The 19,167-nt window shown below is 35.5% G+C and overlaps 1 protein-coding gene across 3 annotated transcripts in view; it reads left to right on the top strand.

The window, feature by feature from the left end:
* LOC143230812 (uncharacterized) overlaps positions 1 to 19,167 on the top strand; it is a 148,624-nt gene that overhangs the window by 7,609 nt on the left and 121,848 nt on the right. Inside the window, exon 1 of one of the 3 annotated variants that reach the window (XM_076464985.1) lies at positions 959 to 1,280. The exons of the other annotated variants lie outside the window; for them this stretch is intronic. The gene's annotated coding sequence lies outside the window, so the exon portion shown is untranslated. Of the gene's footprint in view, positions 1 to 958; positions 1,281 to 19,167 lie in introns of those variants that run through there. 3 annotated transcript variants of the gene reach the window in all.

Genomic DNA, 19,167 nt, shown 5'->3' with positions numbered 1-19,167 from the left:
TTAATCATGTTAGAAGAATTTAAAAAAAAGCATCTATCAGACAAAAGAAGAATTTTCAGAAGTAGAATAACAAAAGATTGCGACTAATATTTCTTCAGAGTTTACTGATAAACAAATGTAGTTATGTTTAGGGTTATACTGAAATACACCTTTCCTTGTCTGTCGTGTGACGTTCATGTTGCAATCAGTTTGAAGCTTGAAACCGGTCTAACTTCATAACCAGAGAAGTGTAAACTACAGAAGATTGTTATAGAAAAATGTCGAACAAGAAATACCTCATCGCTGTTATTATTTTCCTATAAAGTACGAAGTCGCGATAAATGTGAGTTATTTGATAATTTCCATAAAATACTGTACGAAAAAATAGCAAAGTTACTGTTAAGGGACATTAGATTTTTGAAATAAACGTTCTCAAAGGTATAATGAAAATCTTATAATATATTGGTGAAAGAAATCCGAAGAAAAACAAATTTTCTTTTTAAATTTTATTTTCTTAACGTATCCTTTAAAATTTGTTATCAATCAAGACAAAATTCCATAAGTCTTCATTTACAGCAGAATAAACATTATAACCTTGTTATATTTATGGCTGTGTATCAGTTTGGTAACACTTAATAATGTAGCGGCTATATTTACAGTAATGTATGTTAGACTTTATCCTTTGATGTCATAATACAGATGGCTGTAATACTTATCTAATTTGGAAAACTAATCTTGAATCAAAACTTGTCTATATCAAAAAAACGTTATTATGAATTAGTCAGCGCGTTTACCGTTTTTTTCTTAACGTAATTTGAACTAACAACAGAGGAAGTCCGGAGTGCTGGACAGTATTCCAAGGTCTAAAGTATGTACGTGGATCACGTGCTCACGTGAGGGAATTCTCAAGGTCATATTGTACTATACTACGTAGCACGCGACATTATTGGACAAGTTTTTTATAAGACGTTTCTGTACAGATCAGAAAATAGAATGATAAGATTTTGATTTAAAAAAACAGACAAACAAAGAAAAAACGTGCCTTTTCATCTAGTTAACTTAGCTTTTTCGAGATCGAAAGTGAAAGAATTTATAACACAGTTATATTGCGGATTGTGAACGGATTGAACAGCCAATGGGAGGTTAAAGATACGTTAGTACGCTATACATCACAGCATAGTTTGAATGGCTTCCGCAGTTCAGAGTTTATCCTTGATGATGTAGGTTTCAATGTCAAGCTTGCTGGTAAAATATGGATCAGAGCCAACACTTGTTTTGAGAAAGGACTTGAAGAACGACAAGTTAGTATGATTTAACTAAATCGAATTTCTTGATAAAGTGTTGGACGAAACAAATATAGGTCAGGGTTTCCATACTGCAAAATTAATTTCTAAAAATAGGAAAGGTTTTATGTAACAACTTCCTTTGAATGAGTTTGTTTCACTCCCCCCCAAAAAAAAACAACAACAAAACAAACCAACAACAAACAAACTAGGTAAGAATTTTATTCATTTTGTAATTAGATATGTATGTAGTGTACAGGTACTTGAGAACATACGGAATTTAGGAAACATTATTATCTTGAAAATATTACATCGCATAATTATTATTATTTTGAAAGTTTAAAATTACAAAAGTAATGGCCTGTACACTTCTCTCAGTATTAGACTCACTTTCACACGGCTTTGAAAATAAAGCATGATGTTACTTTTATTGGTACGATAAATGAACGAACGATTACGAAGAGCGTGCATATCTCACTATTTCAGAGTTGTCCATAGCTTGTGATAAATAATATACATTTATATGTCATCCTAGACCAGACGTAGAACTGCATTACTTGAAATCATAAAGGTTTATTTTACATAGAATAAAATTATCAATAGGCCCCCATTAAGTCCACGAACTCTGGGACTGAGCCCCCTCTAGTCCCTACCTAAATGCGTCACTGGGAATCGTACACTATTTAGGTTATCGGATGACTTTTTGATAAATATTCTTGATTGAAAAATAGCCTTTCTGATAATCATGCGGTAAAACAGGTACGTTTTGTTATACATTTAAAATTGTCCATAAAAAGCATTTTCAAAGTATTAAAGGAATTTAGATTTTTATTGATATTTATATAGAAGTTTCTGTAGGTACTGGTACAATCAATATTCTTATACGGATACGACAGTTGGGCTCTTACAACAGAAAAAGAAGAAGTTATAGAAATGAAATTACTGCATAATTTGCTACAGATCCCCAGATTGGACAGTACATAAAATCAGTGATGATTACCATCCTGTCGGTCCGAAAAAGAACATGATTCCTATCCATTGTCAAAAGTGGACAGCTGCAGTTCTCTGTCTATGACTCTATTTACATAAGGGCTAGTGGCCTCTCCGAGTCATATTACAGAGTGTTTTAGTAGGAGAAAGAAATACGAAGGTGAACAAGGAAGAACTTAATACAAAACATTAGAGAGTTCTGACACATTATCAACTAATCCGAGCCGTGAAAACTCATTGAGATTGGCGGAAAATTACCTGCACAACTGCCCAAGTGATGGCAATACGAACAAGCTGTAAAAACCAGTTAAAGACGTTAAATGTAGTTGACGTCATAGTACGAATACTTCGTGTTGAAAGAACAATGCGGATATCGAGTTTCAAGCAAAAATTATGTTTGTTTGTCTTTTTTTAACTGCCATTTGAATTACTTTTTATTGTACACTGTTTTATCTAGTCTCGTATTTTTCCAAAGCAGACAACAGTTATAATTTATAACATGGAGCCGTCATGACCTACAATCGTGAAACAGTGTATATTGTTGAAGCCCAACCTATACCTGTACAATCGAGTATATGTACATTAAGCGGGCTTTATATATCCACCTGGACTCGCCCTGTTTTGCCACTCATGACATCTGCCTGTTTTATCCACGTTGGACTTCATCAGGGTTGGGACAGAATCTATGGTATTCGAACTCGCACCATGTGAAGTTACTAGGCTATTGACCTCATATAACCCCACACGTTCACTTCTAGTGTGGGTAATTTGTAATGAGAATTTAATTTGGAGTGTTTTCAACAATTAAAGAAAAATGGTTGACGAAATACAGGTATACTGTACAGTAAGCAATCATTTGGATTTTTTATCGTTTCGGACTAGTGCCTGCTGTTTTATTCAACTAATAAATATAATCGTTAAATGTTTATTATACCAAAGCACGTAAATTGAAGATAGTTGGGAACAAATAAGTATTGCTTGGTAGGAGGAAGGCTTTTGTACACTCCTGCAGTTTGTTTTTGTTTTCTGAAATTCACGCAAAGCTACACGAGGGCTACCTGCGCTAGCCGTCCCCAATTTAGCAGTATAAGACTGGAGAAAAAGCATCTAGTCATCACCACACACCGCCAACTTTTGGGCTACTCTTTTACCAACGAATAATGGGATTGACTATCACATTATAACTTCATCAAAGCTGAAAAGGCGAGCATATTTGGTGTAAGGAGATTCAAACCCGCGACCCTCGAATTATGAGTCGAGTGGAACTACCTGGAACTCTTTCAGCTCTTTAAGTTTCATTAAAATTGGTCAACAAACTTTTATTTTGTATTTGACACTTCTAGCTTCGTGATTCCAAATATCATTCTTCATGATGTAATTTTACAGAAAATATGTAATAAAATATTCAAATATTACTTTTCAACTAAACATAAATAACCTAAATTACATACAAGTATACTGAATGGTAAGTAACTATCTGGATATTTTGTGTTTTCATGATATACACGCAGAAATTAATATATTAAATATACTTCTCGGCAAGTGAAATCAAAGCGTATTCATTATACTTTCTTTATATTCCTTTTAAAATATGTTAATATCTTATTCTAACTAAATTTTCTTTTGTTATTATACAAATTCAATTTATTTCACAATTTTTCATAACACTCATTGGACAACAACAACAAAAAATGCTACTGGAGAAAACCTAAGGCATTAGGATAATTTGATGGTCCTGATTTCAAAATTGTAGTCAGAATTCGACCATCTTTTCTATATTTTGAGTTATTGTAATATCTCTGTATGTTATATCGTGAAATTTATATTGAAATACTATGAAATAAACTCTATGCAATAGATTTATATTGAGAAGTTAAGTTTACTTGGACAGTTTAATGAATAAAAAGGATACATTTTTGATAATTTCAATATCGTCTGTACTATTTAGGTGTAAAATTTCAAATATATTATTCATATATGGTGTTTGTTTTCGATATAATTCTAGCGAACTCCACGATTTTTGGTTCATTCCTACGCCCACTTTTCTCCGTCTGGGAACCACGAAACTCTCACGTACTCAGGTTTCTAGAACAGTCGAGATGTTCCCAAAGTCAACAATAAAATGGAGGAGTCAGATGCCTTCCCTTCTCTATCTCAGCTGCTTCTCACTCACTCAGTTGGTTACTTCGCCTTGCTCTGTGCACAGTCAAAACAAAGTCTGATCTTATTCCTCGCATAATTTCCGCGTCATAATCAAATTCTGCAAAATCCTGTGTTTTGAAGTCTTTTAAGCTCGAGTTCTGTAAACATAAATTCTTTTATATATAGTTAGAAAAACAGATCAAGTAAAATCTAAAAAAGTGGAAAAATCACTCAAACAGTTTCTGCTACATTTATGGAAATTATAATAAAAATGTCACACACAAGGTAAAGGTAGCTTCCTACCACTATTTTGGGTGTAAAATTGGTGACCAAGAAAAGCATAAGGATTTATATATCTGTTGGTCAGTTTGCGTATATGGTTTGACACAGTGGCTCCATAGAGAGAGCTGGAATGCCATTTGTAGTTCCCATGCTATGGCACAAGTCCAAGTATCATCAGGCCCAGTATGGCCAGGTGGTTAAGGCACTCGAATCGTAATCCGAGGGTCACGGGCTTGAATCCCCGTTACACCAAACATGCTTGCTCTTTCAGCCGTGGGGGTGTTATAATTTTACGGTCAATCCCACTATTCGTTGGTAAAAGAATAGCTCAAGAGTTGGCGGTGGGTTGTGATGACTAGCTGCCTTTCCTCTAGACTTACACTGCTAAATTACGGACAGCTAGCCCTCGTGTAGCTTTGCGCGAAATTCAAAAACAAACCAAATATCATCTAATTGTTATTTTCGCAAAACTAATGTTTAGCACATTCAGGCAAACTAGATAATAGATTAAACATCCAGATATTGTACCTACAATAAAACTAGTACATCCTGGAGTTGGTCTTCCAGTGCCACATCAACCAGCAAATTGGGAAACTTCATATCTTCATCATAGAAAAAAAAAAAAATTAAGAAGGGGGAAATCCAGAAACATATTTGAAATGTGTGTAAGTATTAACATGATAACTCGTTTTTATCTTTAATAAATAATTGGCCTCACTGGTTTTAAGGTCTAGGTCAAAATTTCACATGAAGTATTTCCTTATACTACAGTCGCTATTGGAAAATTATTTAGAGTGTGCAGGCTATATATTGTTGCAAATACCAAAGTAGAACAACAACACCCATTTGTTTCATCTAAATACTAGGAAATTATACCCATTTTCCGGACAGGCTACATTTCGACTGTTTGAAACCAGTCGTACAAATGGAGGGCTAAAATTTGTATTACACACTGGTTCGGAAACCAGTGCTTTAATCAAACTGGATTAAAAGTTTGATTTTTGATTCCATATTTATATAAAAAAAAAACCTATGAAATGTTATATTTACCGTAGTTATGCTAGAGTTGTGCGTGTATAGAAATATAGGTAGATACGTATGAATATATGAATGTAGCTTGATGCTGTTGTGTTCCATTATAACTTGTATTAAAATTATTGTTTAGAGAACACAGAGAAATAAAACGTTTTTCGAACAAGAAGTACGGCATGGCCAGGTGCTAAGGGCGGTTGGCTACCTAAGGGTCGGGGGTTCGAATCCTCTTTCCACTATACATACCCGCCGAACTTTCATTCGGAGGGGGGGGGCGTTATAATGTAATGGCCAATCACACTATTCCCAAGGGTAACCCAAGAGTTGTAGGTGAATGGTAATGACTAGCTGTGTGGGTGTGTTTTCTTATAGTAAAGCAACATCGGACTATCTGCTGAGTCCACTGAGGGGAAGACTATCCCTTTTTCACTGTTAAATTAGGGATTGCTAGCGCAAGTAGCCCTCGTGTTGCTCTTCGCGAAACCTTAAACCAAACAAGAAACGGTGCATTGTAATAAGTTAAGTAGTGGATTCGATATCAAGCAAATTTTTTTTTAGCTTTGCGTTTAATTAATAAACTTCAAGTTTTTATAAGTTGTGATAATCTGTAGATGTAGTTTTAATCTCTAATTTAATTTTAATTTATGTTTTCTGGTTGTACAATTTTCGCGTAACTTTACACAGCTTGTTTACAGCACAGCTGTCCCCAATTATGTTTTTTTTTTTTAATTTTGCACAAAGCTACTCGAGAGCTATCTCTGTTAGCTGTCCCTAATTTAGTAGTGTAAATCGAGAGGGAAGGCAGCTAGTCATCACCCACCGCCAACTCTTGGGCTACTCTTTCACCAACGAATAGTGGGATTGACCGTAATATTATAACGCCCCATGGCTAGGAGGGCGAGCATGTTTGGCGCGACGGGGATGCGAACCCGCGACCATCAGATTACGAGTCGCACACCTTAACACGCTTGGCCATGCCGGGCCCCCCAATTATGATATGAGAAAACTAATGGGATAGACAGATAAATAGCAATACCCACCGCCATTTCTGGGGCTGCTGTTGTCTGATCGATTAAATGAGCTTAGTTAGCTGTCTCTGTTTCAACGTACCATAACACAAAGTGCCGAGAGTGTTTCTGTGGCTACGAGACGCGAATCTTAAAAATATGCAGCGTTGATCGAATTTGGCTCTCAAAAAATACAAAAATGTGTCCGTATGTCCGTCGTTATCAACGGACACTGATCATTTTATGTTAGACACTGAGGAATACTATTCTACAAATATCCATCAAGTTTCATCAAAATTTTGTTTTCTTGAGTTATAGAATAAGAATAGTGTAATAAGTCAGTCCCCATCTCAACAGACGGGGATTTATTTATTTTTTACTTTTGTGACCTTGAATTGCCAAGGTCTTGTCTCTTCTAAGTTGGATTATAGTCTACCAACATTTGTCCAACTCCATTACTCGTTTTTGATACATTTGCGGACATACACAAACGTGCAGGGGTAAAATCATAACCTCCGTCTACCTTCGATGACTCAGTTTATCAGTAACATCAACGGTATGTGTATATATTTTTTCGTCAGACAAGCAGAAGAGTAAATAAGTAGCATCAGTGCTATATAGTATTTAAATTTTGTATAAATACATGTTCACTGTGACGAATACAATTCAACTTGAAACGTTATACACGTATTATAAAATGTATAAATCAGCAAGTATTCCACGCGATCATCATGCCAGGTTTGATTTATTCCAACAACTTCTGAGTGAAAGCAGAGAAGAGTCATAATATAGCAATCAAACTACGTCTACCAGTTTATATTGGCAACAGGTTTACTGTTCTCTAATAAATCTTACCAGAAATCTCTATGCAACTCAAATTTCCACAGATGTTTGTTCTACTGATATTGGGTATTGACTGGTAGAGTAGCAGAGATAACTCCTACTCACTCTAATACTGCTGGTAGTAACTATATTTTAAAACCGATATTAAACATAAAAACATTTTTATATCCACAGTCGACAGATCCTCTCTCATGATAATAGGACTCATTAGTCCGGTTGAAATACGAAAGAAATAGTGGTTATCTGGAAGCTGTATTTACACCAATTATCGATATGTTGTTTTCTGTCTTTTTACTATAAAGTTGACGGTAATATCGCCCGCCCTCTAGAAAAGGTTAATGACCTCCTTCGACTTCAATCTGAGAAGTTACTTAATGTAAAGGTTTAAAGAACAAGGGCTAGGTCAAATGTAGTACTTAGTATGTTATGAGGCCGTACATTTTTCTTAATCACGATCATTACAAGAGCGGAATTCTGGTGTTTATACTTAATGTACTCAAAGCGAAACTGACAGATAATTAGTGTTAAAATGAAATAAATAATGTTGTGATATAAATTCTTACCTAGAAAATCTGGTTTATAAATGAAGTAAATAAAATAATAGTTGCTATTCACTTGCTTGATCTAGTTGGGTGGGTGTTGTTTATAAGGTTGCAAATCACTTTGTTAAGCTGGTTCGCCCTCTAGTAGTTGTTGCTTATGTAGCTGCTATTACTTGTTTAATCTAGTTCACTCTTTGGCGGTTGTTGTTTATGTATTTGCTATTTACTTGCTTAATCTGATTCGCCCCCTTTAGGTTGTTGTTTATGAAAAGTAATTACATGTATGGTGCCTAGACCATTATTACATCTGTTGTATCCCAGCCGGCCTGTAGAGCCTTGGTATTAAACGAAAGTCCTTGTCGGCACTGAACATGGTAGAAGTAGAGTGCTTGAAATTTTTAAGTCTTTTTTTTTTTTTCTTTTCACTTGTGGATTTTTAGAATGACAAATGTTTTTCATTCAATTACAACTACAACACCCAAACTTTTTTTCTTATGTTGTTTAATACTTTACTACTAAAACTGACGCATTTACAACGCGGGAAAAGTCGATGCATTAATAAGCCTCAGTAGTGTACGGGAAAAGGGCAGAGGTCCACTGACAACGAAGGGCACTGTTCAAGCATCGTAAGGAAAGACTGGATGTGTGCTCTAGGGGAGACTGTGAGCTGTCTCTAGTGGACATAAAAAGAAACCCATGAAAACCTAACTGATCCTTTTTATGCCTGTCCACTTCACAGCAAACAAGGTGTGAAGTTATGAGTGCCTTTGAATAACTGTGGACAATTTTTTATAACCGAGAGAAAAAAACTTACACTTTTGGGGCATGAAAGAGAAAAGGGGTTTAAGCCCCCCATGTACATATCATTAGTAAACTTTTAAGATAGTTGTGTAAAACTTTTGGATTTCATTCTTGGGAAATTTAATTGATTTCATCTTGTCTTTCACTCTCACTCGAGATAAATACAAAAATAATTGGTGGTAGTTGTAGGAGTGTGTGATATTTATGGTAACAGTTGAAGTAAATCCACATGACCTGATTTAGCTATCACTAGTTTTATCGTACTTGCAGTTGTCGGTGATTTAACTGGGGTCTTCGACACTAACGTGGATCGCCCACTAGGGCGCGCGCTTCTACTTTAGGAGAGTGAACTCTCGGTTTCACGTAGCAGAAAGTCCGCGCACTTTGTAGAAACTAGGCCAATGTCCTATCATGTCTCACTAGCACTAGCGCGTGAGACACTCGTGTGTGTATGTGCGTGTTTTGTACCGTGTTTCATTCAACCCTCGAGCAACTCACCGTGCAAGTTCGTACATTGCCAATGATCAACTTCAAGAGGCAAGTTGACTGACAATACGAAAAGCGAAAGACAGTTATTTATTATCGTTTTAAGATATCTGCTTAAATGTATTACAGAGTAAGCAACTATCTCTATCGGGTAATCTTTTCTGCAAGTTGTCAGGTATTTTTTTGGAATATGAACCATTAGATACGATCGAATAAAAAAAAAACCTTTTTTTCACATTTCTATAAAAACTAAAATATATGCCCAAGGTAGTACATAGATATTGGACTTGTTTATAGCGAGACACACTAGAGGTCTCTGACCCACTGACGTTTACAATAGAGATAGATAACTGAGGTGCGAGCTCATTCGATAAATGTTAGAGATAAAATGAAAACTGAATTGCACTTTGAATACTTTATATATTTTAGTTTAAAAATAGTGTAAAAATCTCCCCGTGTATAAAATATACTTCTGTAAATTCCTTTGTGGATTTAGATATAAATCTAAACTATTTACTGCCAGTGTTATCATTTGCCTATTTTAGTGAATTTTGTTTGTTTGCTTGGGAAGTCAACTAGAAAGTTTGTCTGTATTGTAAAGTTACTTTTGTTATTGGCCATACGTTCACGTTTTACGGAAACAAGCAAAACTGTTTGCTTTCCATATAAATTACAAACTAAGTTTTCCATTTTAGTTATAAACAAATTAAGACGAATAAGTGCATACATATCAACCAGAATAAAACTGCTCTTCTTCTATATCCTAACTATGAAAATATTTACCCCCACTCGTAATCCACTAGAAAGGGCAAACTTGTCCCACACGGCTTTACTTCCTCGCGCCCGGCACGGCCAGATGGCTAAAGTACTTGACTAGTAATCTGAGGGTTGCGGATTCGAATCCATGTCACACCAAACATGCTCGCTCTTTCAGTCGTGTGTGTGGGGGTTATAATGTTACAGTCAATACCACTATTCGTTGGTACAAAGAATAGCCCAAGAATTGGCGGTGAGTGGTGATGAATAGCTGCCTTCCCTCTAGTCTTAAATTGTGAAAGTAAAGATGGCTAGCGTAGATAGGCCTCGTGTAGTTTTGCGCGAAATTCAAAACAAACAAACAATTACTCCTCAGCATCACGTGGATGGAGTGTACCTGCGTCATACGTTGGTACTAAGAAAGTGAGCACAGATAACCCTCGAGTAGCTTTGTGCGAAATTAAAAAAACAAACAACCAAACTAAGAAGGTAAGTAGCAAGAGGGTAAAACTGCAATGGCCACCAAACTCGTAAAAGCCATTCGGCAGTTTAAAGGTAAGTTTGAGAGCTCATACTGTTAAAGTTTGGAATTCAGTACCTGCACTTTAAAAGTAGAACAACAGTAACAAAAAGGAACTTGTTAAAATAAGAAAGTTAATACAGTGAGGCTTTTTTTTTTAGAATTCAACTAAGGCTTGTCCAAAATCCCTTGATAGATTAACTTCTAAACTCGCACGGAATTTTTGCAAATCGTACACCATTAACGGCATGTACGCATTTAACTGGCGAAAGCCGATCGTAATTACCTTATACGGAGAATCGCCACTCAATGTTTGTTTTTTAATTTCGCGCAAAGCTATATAATGTTTATATGCTCTAGCCGTCCTTAATTTAGCGGTATAAGACTAGTAAAGTCAATACCACCCATCACCAATTCTTGGGCCACTCTTTTACCAACGAATAGTGGGATTGATCGTAAAGTTATAACTATCCCACGCCTGAAAGGGCGAGCATGTTTGGTGTGATGGGGATTCGAACTCGCGACCCTCAGATTACGACTCGAGCGCCCTAACCATCTGGCCGTGCCAGATCTAATGAGGAATCAGAGGCCAGAAAATTAGAAAATCTTTATCACAGACAAACATGACTGATATGCAGATATAAGCCGGTGAATATTCTATCAGGTCATCACATTTTGAGATATTACAAATAACGTAAAGAATATTCTAAATGAACTCGTTTATATTGAAACCTATAATGATCATACTGTTATGTATCAGGTCATTAAGTAATGTTCGATTTTAGGTTCAGAAAAAGAGAAAGGATTTCAAACGCTTTTAATGTTATTTAATCAATAATATGTGTTCCATTATTATTAATTACTTCCTGCCAACGATTCACAAGCTTCTGAATGCCACTTCTATATAATTCTTAGGGTTTGGAGGAAAATAATGTAGAGAGGGTAGTTTTAACACCTTCATGTGTTCTAAGCTCTTTTTCATTAAGATAATTCTGCAAACTTCAGAAGATGATAATCAGATGGGGCAAGGTCTGGAAAATAAGGAGGATGTGGAATTTTTTCACAGTCTCGCTCTTCGATCTTTGCAGATGTGATCCTTGCTCTATGGAGTCGTGCATTATTCACAACACCTTTACGATTGATCAAAGCAGGCCTCTTTTCTTTCTGTGCAACATTCAAACGCTCTAACTGTAGACAGTAGAAGTCTGATGTAATTGTTACATTGAGTGGCAGCAACTCAAAGTGGATCACGCCAACAATATTCCACCAAACGTTTAACAAGAGTTTCCTAGGGTGGAGATCCATTTTGGGCTGTGCTATCTGCACTGAACCATTGTCTACGGTGCTTAATATTTTTATAAAATATCTATTTTTTTATCTCCAGTGACTAACCTGTCCAGTAAAGGTGAGTTACGTTCACGAGAGTGCAGAGAAGTGCAAATGTCCACTCTTGTTCTTAGGTTGGCTTCTGTTAAATGATGGGGGGACCGCTTTCCAAGTTTTGATACCTTTCCAAACTGTTGCAGATGACGGTGGATTGATGAATGGGCTTAATTAAGCTTCTGCGCTAGTTCTTCAACTGTTACAGCACAATGTTCATCAAGTGCAGTCAGCGGCAAGTCATTACTAAACTCAACAGGAAGACCTGAACGTGGCGCATCATTGAAGGTGTAGTCATCTGATCTCAACTTCTGAAACCACCTTCAACATTTTCTTTCATTGTGAGACTCCTTACCATAAACACCTTGAATGTCTCCTGTAGTTTTTACTGCACTATTGTCTTTTTTAAAACTCATAAAGCATTATATGCCTAATGTGCTCTTCAGACACATCTATCTTAATAAGGGTTTATTTGATTAATGATCTGAAAAAGTGTAGTTGGGTTAGTTTCTTTTATTTGATTGAACATTTTTATACACGTCCTACTACATATTTTAGTTATTAAAGCCTTCTACAAGACAGAAATAATGATGCACTTTCTGTATTAAATTTTCGGACATTACTTACGAGATGATCGGACATATACATAAATATTATATATTTTATTTAAACTAAAAGTAAAATATGAGCTGAACAAAACACTCCTAAAACAGAATTTTTTATGTATAACTTCTGTTAAATGTATTTGTATTTTTAGGCAAAATCCAATCAAAATAAATTAATTAAACTTTGGTCCTTTTCTCGGTCAGTGTAATATCTTGCAACTAAGATAAAAACGTTGTATATTTTCTTATTAACTTATATTAATGGCCTCCTGGTGGGGATTATTTGTCAACAAAAAAAGAAACAGGTACATTAGCTGTTTATGTGTTGAGCTCAATGAAAATCGACATAGGTTTAACTTGATTGTATAATATCAAAAAATCGATCAAACTGTTAAACTTTTGTTAATTATTACCTTTAAGATCACTGGACCCAATTCAAGGCCAGTGTTCTTTTTTACTGATTTCAACGGTGATCCTGCGTTAATTTACTGAAATTCGTAATGACCTTTTCATCGGCTGGAGTACCTCGGATTTACGACGCTAAAATCAGGAGCTCGATTCTCTTCCGTGGACTCAGCAGATATCCCGATGTAGCTTTGGTTTTAGAAAACATACACACATTAGCTGGAAAGTTTTTCCTTATTCTGTACTTAAACGTCTTAGGTATTTTGTAGTCACGTGTGTGGTTCTTGGTGAATTTATTTTCGGTATTCTTCTCTGGTCAGTGTTCCAGTTTATCATTCCCTGTTTTTTTATTGTATTTCAATTCCATTTGGTTGTTTTGTTTCAATGTTACTTCCAAAGACTGGATATTCTGTTTCACTCCTTTATTTGTTAACGTGTGCTTCATTTTATTAACCCAAATCCAAGGCTCTGAAGTACTGTTCTGGTGTTATATTGACTAAGAATATTGACTTTAATATTTTATGATACAGTTTGGTTACCACATGTTTATGGTCTTATTTTTGTTCTGTGTTTCATTGTGGTATACAGTGTATTCTCGGTTACTTTTTGTTGGTTGGCGATTTCATAAAATAATCCTATTTTATTAAGTCTTGTTTCTTTTTATTTTCAAACTTTACTTTTCGTTTTATAGCGCCTCCCAGTGTCACAGCAGAAAGTCTGCGAACTTATAACTTTAGTTTCGTATGTTTTGAATTTTACGCAAAGCTATAATAGGGTTATCTGCGCTAGCCGCCTCTAATTTAGCAGTGTAAGACTAGGGGGAAGGCAGCTAGTAATCACCACCCACCGCCAACTCTTGAGCTACTCTTTTACCAACAAATAGTGGTATTGACCGTAACATTATAACGCCCCACGGCTGAAAGGGCGAGCATGTTTGGTGTGACGGGCATTCGAACCCGCGACCCTTGGATTACGAGTCTAGTGCCTTAACCACCTGGTCATACCGGCCATATAACGGAAGAAAGCGGGTTTCGATACCAATGATGGGCACAGCACAAATTGCTGAACTACAAACACATCGATTATATAGCATACCGCCACCTAGTGGTAAGCCTTGGCTTAATTTGTAAGATTTGTCATTAAATGGTATTTTTATATATTTTTTCCCATATAATTTACAGCATTGCCTATGAATGACTCTTCTTGAAAAAAATATATCATAATTGTACCACTGAGTATAAATTAAATTATCTACCTTATGCTATTAAAAAAGACAGAAAGAAAACCATATTGAAGACAAATCAATTTGACATTTTGTGGTACTAAGTACATATAAGCTACTTTGAGAAATTCCTTTTTTAAATATTTATTCTTATTTTGTACTTGTTATATACTGAAGATGTGTGGACAGAAATGTATAAAAGAGGAGAGTTGATACTTTTGATGAAAAAAAAAGTTGGCTAAGCCTTATTGGAAGGTTCGGTTTGGGCATTCCCCTGAAAATGATGCTTTCTAACGATATGGGAGAATGTTTTTACATTTATTAAATGTCGTATACATAAACTGGGTGAAGTTTAGGAGGTATAATTTGCACCCTCCGCATCCACACCGCCTGTGAATGTACATTAATTTGCGTGTGTTATTTTATTGTTACAAAAATAAATATTTTAATACTATTAGTTTCATTGTCTTTTGATGTTTCTTAGCCAAGCCTAGGATTAGTAAGAATGTGGTAGTTCCTCGATAATAAATTCGCTTGATGTAGTACCATGGGCTAAAATAAAATAAATACATATTATCATCAGCCAATAAATTATACTTGGAAGTTCACAGGAGGACATAACTGAACCAAAACATTAACATGCCTTGTTTTGAATACCATTTAGTGTTCTTGTCAATTATTAACTAATTCTGTGGATTCCATACCGAGACTCTCAAAACTTTGTTATCCCCCGTTAAGAGCTCCAGTGCAAGAATTTTGAAAATATAAAATATAATATTTATTTTGAACAGTTTCCCTCAGGTCTATGCTAATTTTATGTGAATTAGTGGATTTCTTCTCGAAAGCCTGCAAAATATTTATGACTGCCAAATGGAATATGAAATTAAAAAAAAAAAGTTACAAAGTCTGAATTTTGATTATTGTTTGAACCAGCCTCTTACATTCGAATATTTATTTTCAAATAAATCAGTTCAATGAAGTTTGAAAGCCTTCAAACCCCTTGACCTCCTGTTGTTGTTTTTCGAAACTGTTTATTTATCATACTCTGTGGGAATAGGAACGAACAGCTTCTAAGCAAAATAGTTTCATCCGAACTTGTGGGAAGAGCTGAAACATCAACTGAGAAATGCTATAGAGATTGGTGAAGTGAACATCTATAACTCAAAAATTAGTGTAGTAGCAGTTGTATGGGCATTCTTACTAAACTACGACAATAAGTTGATTTGATCAATTCCTTTTTCTCTCATCTAATGTTTTGTAGTTGGACCCTTCGTACATTTTAACTAGATGTCTATCAGTTTTAATAGCGTTAAAGAGGAACATCTCCAGCATACATAAGAATAATCGAACTTTACTTTTTGTATAAAAAATATTATTCTATGTATTATGAAGAAATTATTTGCAAATTTTAGGTACTTCGAAAAATATATACAAATCCGTTATGACCACGAACTTCAAAACGCATTTATACTAAACGTGACTAGCTAGCTGCCTTCCCTCTAGTCTTTCACTTCTAAATTAGGGATGGCTAACACAGAGAGTTCTCCTGTAGCTTTGTGCGAAATTCAAAACAAACCAAACCGGTATTTTTGTAAGCCAAAAATTTTCTACATTCGAGAAGCTGGTCCAGTCGCCAACCGTTTGAGACGAGCATATTCAGTGATAGGGATTCGCACTTACGACTCTCAGTATGCGAGTCGAGTGTGCCCTAATCACCAGGTCATGCCGGGCCCCGAACTAAATATAAAGTAATTGTTGCTAAGTTATACGCTTATTTCATAATGTCACGCATGTAATATTTCCGTTACCCGTCCTTAATTTTGAACTCGTAAAATAAAGAGAAGGCAGTCAGTCAACAAACAGTGCTTTGAGTGTAGTCTGTCAGTTTAAAATTAGAAATACACGGAATTCCTCTCTGTAGCCTTACGCGAATTACGGAAATAAAGAAACTAAGCTAAGGAATCTCAGTTATTTTCTGTGCGCGCACTTGTACAGTTAGTAATTTATCACAAAACCATATCTTTGTAACAACTCGTATAAAAGTATATTATAGGGAGGGACTTCCTTGAATCAAAAACCTGTTATGTAGACGTGCAAATTCGATAGAACATTCCATTGCACTAGTGTTTATATAACCATTGCAGTTTAAAATGTGTGAAAAAAGCCTCTGAATAAACAAATTATTAATTTTTTTGTCTTTATTTATACTTTGATATACTACATGTTTATTTGATTTAAAATTTTAAGAGAAAGGGAACAAAATTATTAAATGCTGTCTATTTTTTCGTGATGTCTATATTAAATACAAGGTAGCGCAACAGTGTTATTTGCTAAAGGCTTTAATTTCTGTACAGTCTGACAAAAATTTGAGGTATTCACATCTTGAACTTTTCACACAGGTATGTGTAGGTGTATAAGGGATTATTTTTTTTGTTTATTCAAATTTATCATGCAGTACAACAAATGTAGTGTGGCGTTACTATTATCACGTTAAGAGAAAATTAACACAATGTGACAATGTCATAGTCATATCTTTACTGGTTGAAGTTTAAGAAGAAATACAAACGGATTTGGCTGTTTACCATGGACTGCTGGCCTGGCATGACCAAGCGTGTTAAGGCGTGCGGCTCGTAATCTGAGGGTCGCGGGTTGGCATCCCCGTCGTGCCAAACATGCTCGCCCTTTTAGCCGTGGGGGTGTTATAATGTGACGGTCAATCCCACTATTCGTTGGTAAAAGAGTAGCCCAAGAGTTGGCGGTGGGTGGTGATGACTAGCTGCCTTCACTCTAGTCTTACACTGCTAAATTAGGGACGTCTGGCACAGATAGCCTTCGAGTACCTTTGTGCAAAATTCAAAAACAAAGAAACAAACCAAGGACTGTGAAGTAAACATTTTACATATTCAAGGAATCCATAGCTCAACATAAGATAAGGTAGGGATATGAAGAAAAGGCTCATTGAAAGATATGCTACGTATCCAAAAATTAAATTTCTGAAAAACGGTTCTTTGGTCAGAAAAATTGTAAATTGAACTGTTTGGCTCTAAGCGGTGTAGCGAAGAGCCAATGAGAAGTTTCAGAAAGAATATCTCGTGCCAACTTTCAAGCATGCAGGAAAACTTGTAATGGATTAGTGCACAGTATTTGTGATATTACATCTTCAGAACCATGTTGGAACCATGGATTAGTATAAATACGTCAGCATATTACTCTAATGCAGAAAGAACCTGACTGGGTAGAGTATGATACATCAAGAACTTAATGACTTTAAACGTATTAAATGGTTTTGTTCCAATTGGCTGCAAGTAAAACTAGACATCCGCCGCCAGAGGGAGTAATTTAAGAAAGCTCAGACAGATGCTCTGCTTTTATTCATAGTGAAAGACATCTGCGAGGTAGACCTCTATTGAGAATGAAAGCCTTATATATGCAGGTGCTTACGTAAAGGTAACACTAGCGCGGTAGAGAGAGGTTTCGTGACCGTAGGTGTGAAGCCTTAGTTCCACCTGTCCCGTCATGCATCATGCTGCTGTCATATGGTGGTCCATCTCTTTTAAAGAAATCGACATCATTATATTAAAAACCCAAGTACTTGAGAAGTATATGAATTTAAACACTAAGTAGGATTATTTTTTGTTGTAAACTACGTTTAATTCATCTATTTATTGCCCGGCATGGCTAAATGGGTTAAGGCGTGCGACTCGTAATCTGAGGGTCGCGGATTTGCATCCCCGTCGCACCAAACATGCTTGCCCTTTCAGCCGTGGGGGCGTTATAATGTTACGATCAATTCCACTATTCGTTGGTAAAAGAGTAGCCCAAGAGTTGGCGTTGGGTGGTGAGTACTAGCTTCCTTCCCTCTAGTCTTACATTGCTAAATTAGGGACGGCTAGCCCAGATAGCCCTTGTGTAGTTTTACGAAAAATTGAAAATAAACCAAATCAAACCGTTTTATTGAAGTTGAGAGTGTTAAAAATTGTAACATCTGTACTTGCAAATGATAATCTTAATATTTTAAGTTTGAGGTCTTGCTTAATGATGCTGATATTTGTATTCAAATATTATGCTAAGTGATAGAGCATTTTGTCTAGAATGAACTTCAGTTGACACATTTGTTTTGCTGCGTTAAGAAAGACCTTGATAATCCGGTATAAGAACATATAATTCTGGAAGCGCGACTAATGTGTAAAGCTTTACTACGGTCTTAGTAAAGTTTGTAATCTGTGAAAATTATAGTCCAATCAATATAAGTCTACAACTTCCAGACAGAAGATTACCTTTCAGTGAAATTTATCATATCTGTTGGAAGACATGTTTGCCAAATTCTGTAAAAATGATTGTCACAGAAACTTCTGTGTTTACTAAATCATTACTTGAATTATTAAATGCCCTTGAACTTGTTGAATAAAAGTCTTTTGAAATATTATTAGTTTGAAAACTAGTGTAAACATTACTGAAACCAATCTGTTTCCTTTGTTATAGCATCAAAACGTTGTTACTGAAACGAAATGTTTCTATTGTTATAGCCTTAAAACCTTGTTACTGAAACAAAATGTTTCTATTGTTATAGCCTCAAAACCTTATTACTAAAACGAAATGTTTCTATTGTTATAGCCTCAAAACCTTATTACTGAAACGAAATGTTTCTATTGTTATAGCTTCAGAACCTTATAACTGAAACGAAATGTTTCTATTGTTATAGCCTTAAAACCTTATTACTGAAACGAAATGTTTCTATTGTTATAGCTTCAAAACCTTATTACTGAAACAAAATGTTTGTATTGTTATAGCTTCAAAACCTTATCGAAATCAGATGTTTCACAAAACATTTCTTTGTGCAATATAAACCGATTTAATCAGGAAATTTAAAGATGTAGATTTTCCATTGCATT

This window comes from Tachypleus tridentatus, chromosome 10 (genome assembly GCF_004210375.1).
Source record: "Tachypleus tridentatus isolate NWPU-2018 chromosome 10, ASM421037v1, whole genome shotgun sequence".
NCBI lineage: Eukaryota > Metazoa > Arthropoda > Merostomata > Xiphosura > Limulidae > Tachypleus > Tachypleus tridentatus.
Note: the sequence above shows the minus strand (reverse complement) of the source record. Positions and strands in the feature narration are given on the sequence as shown.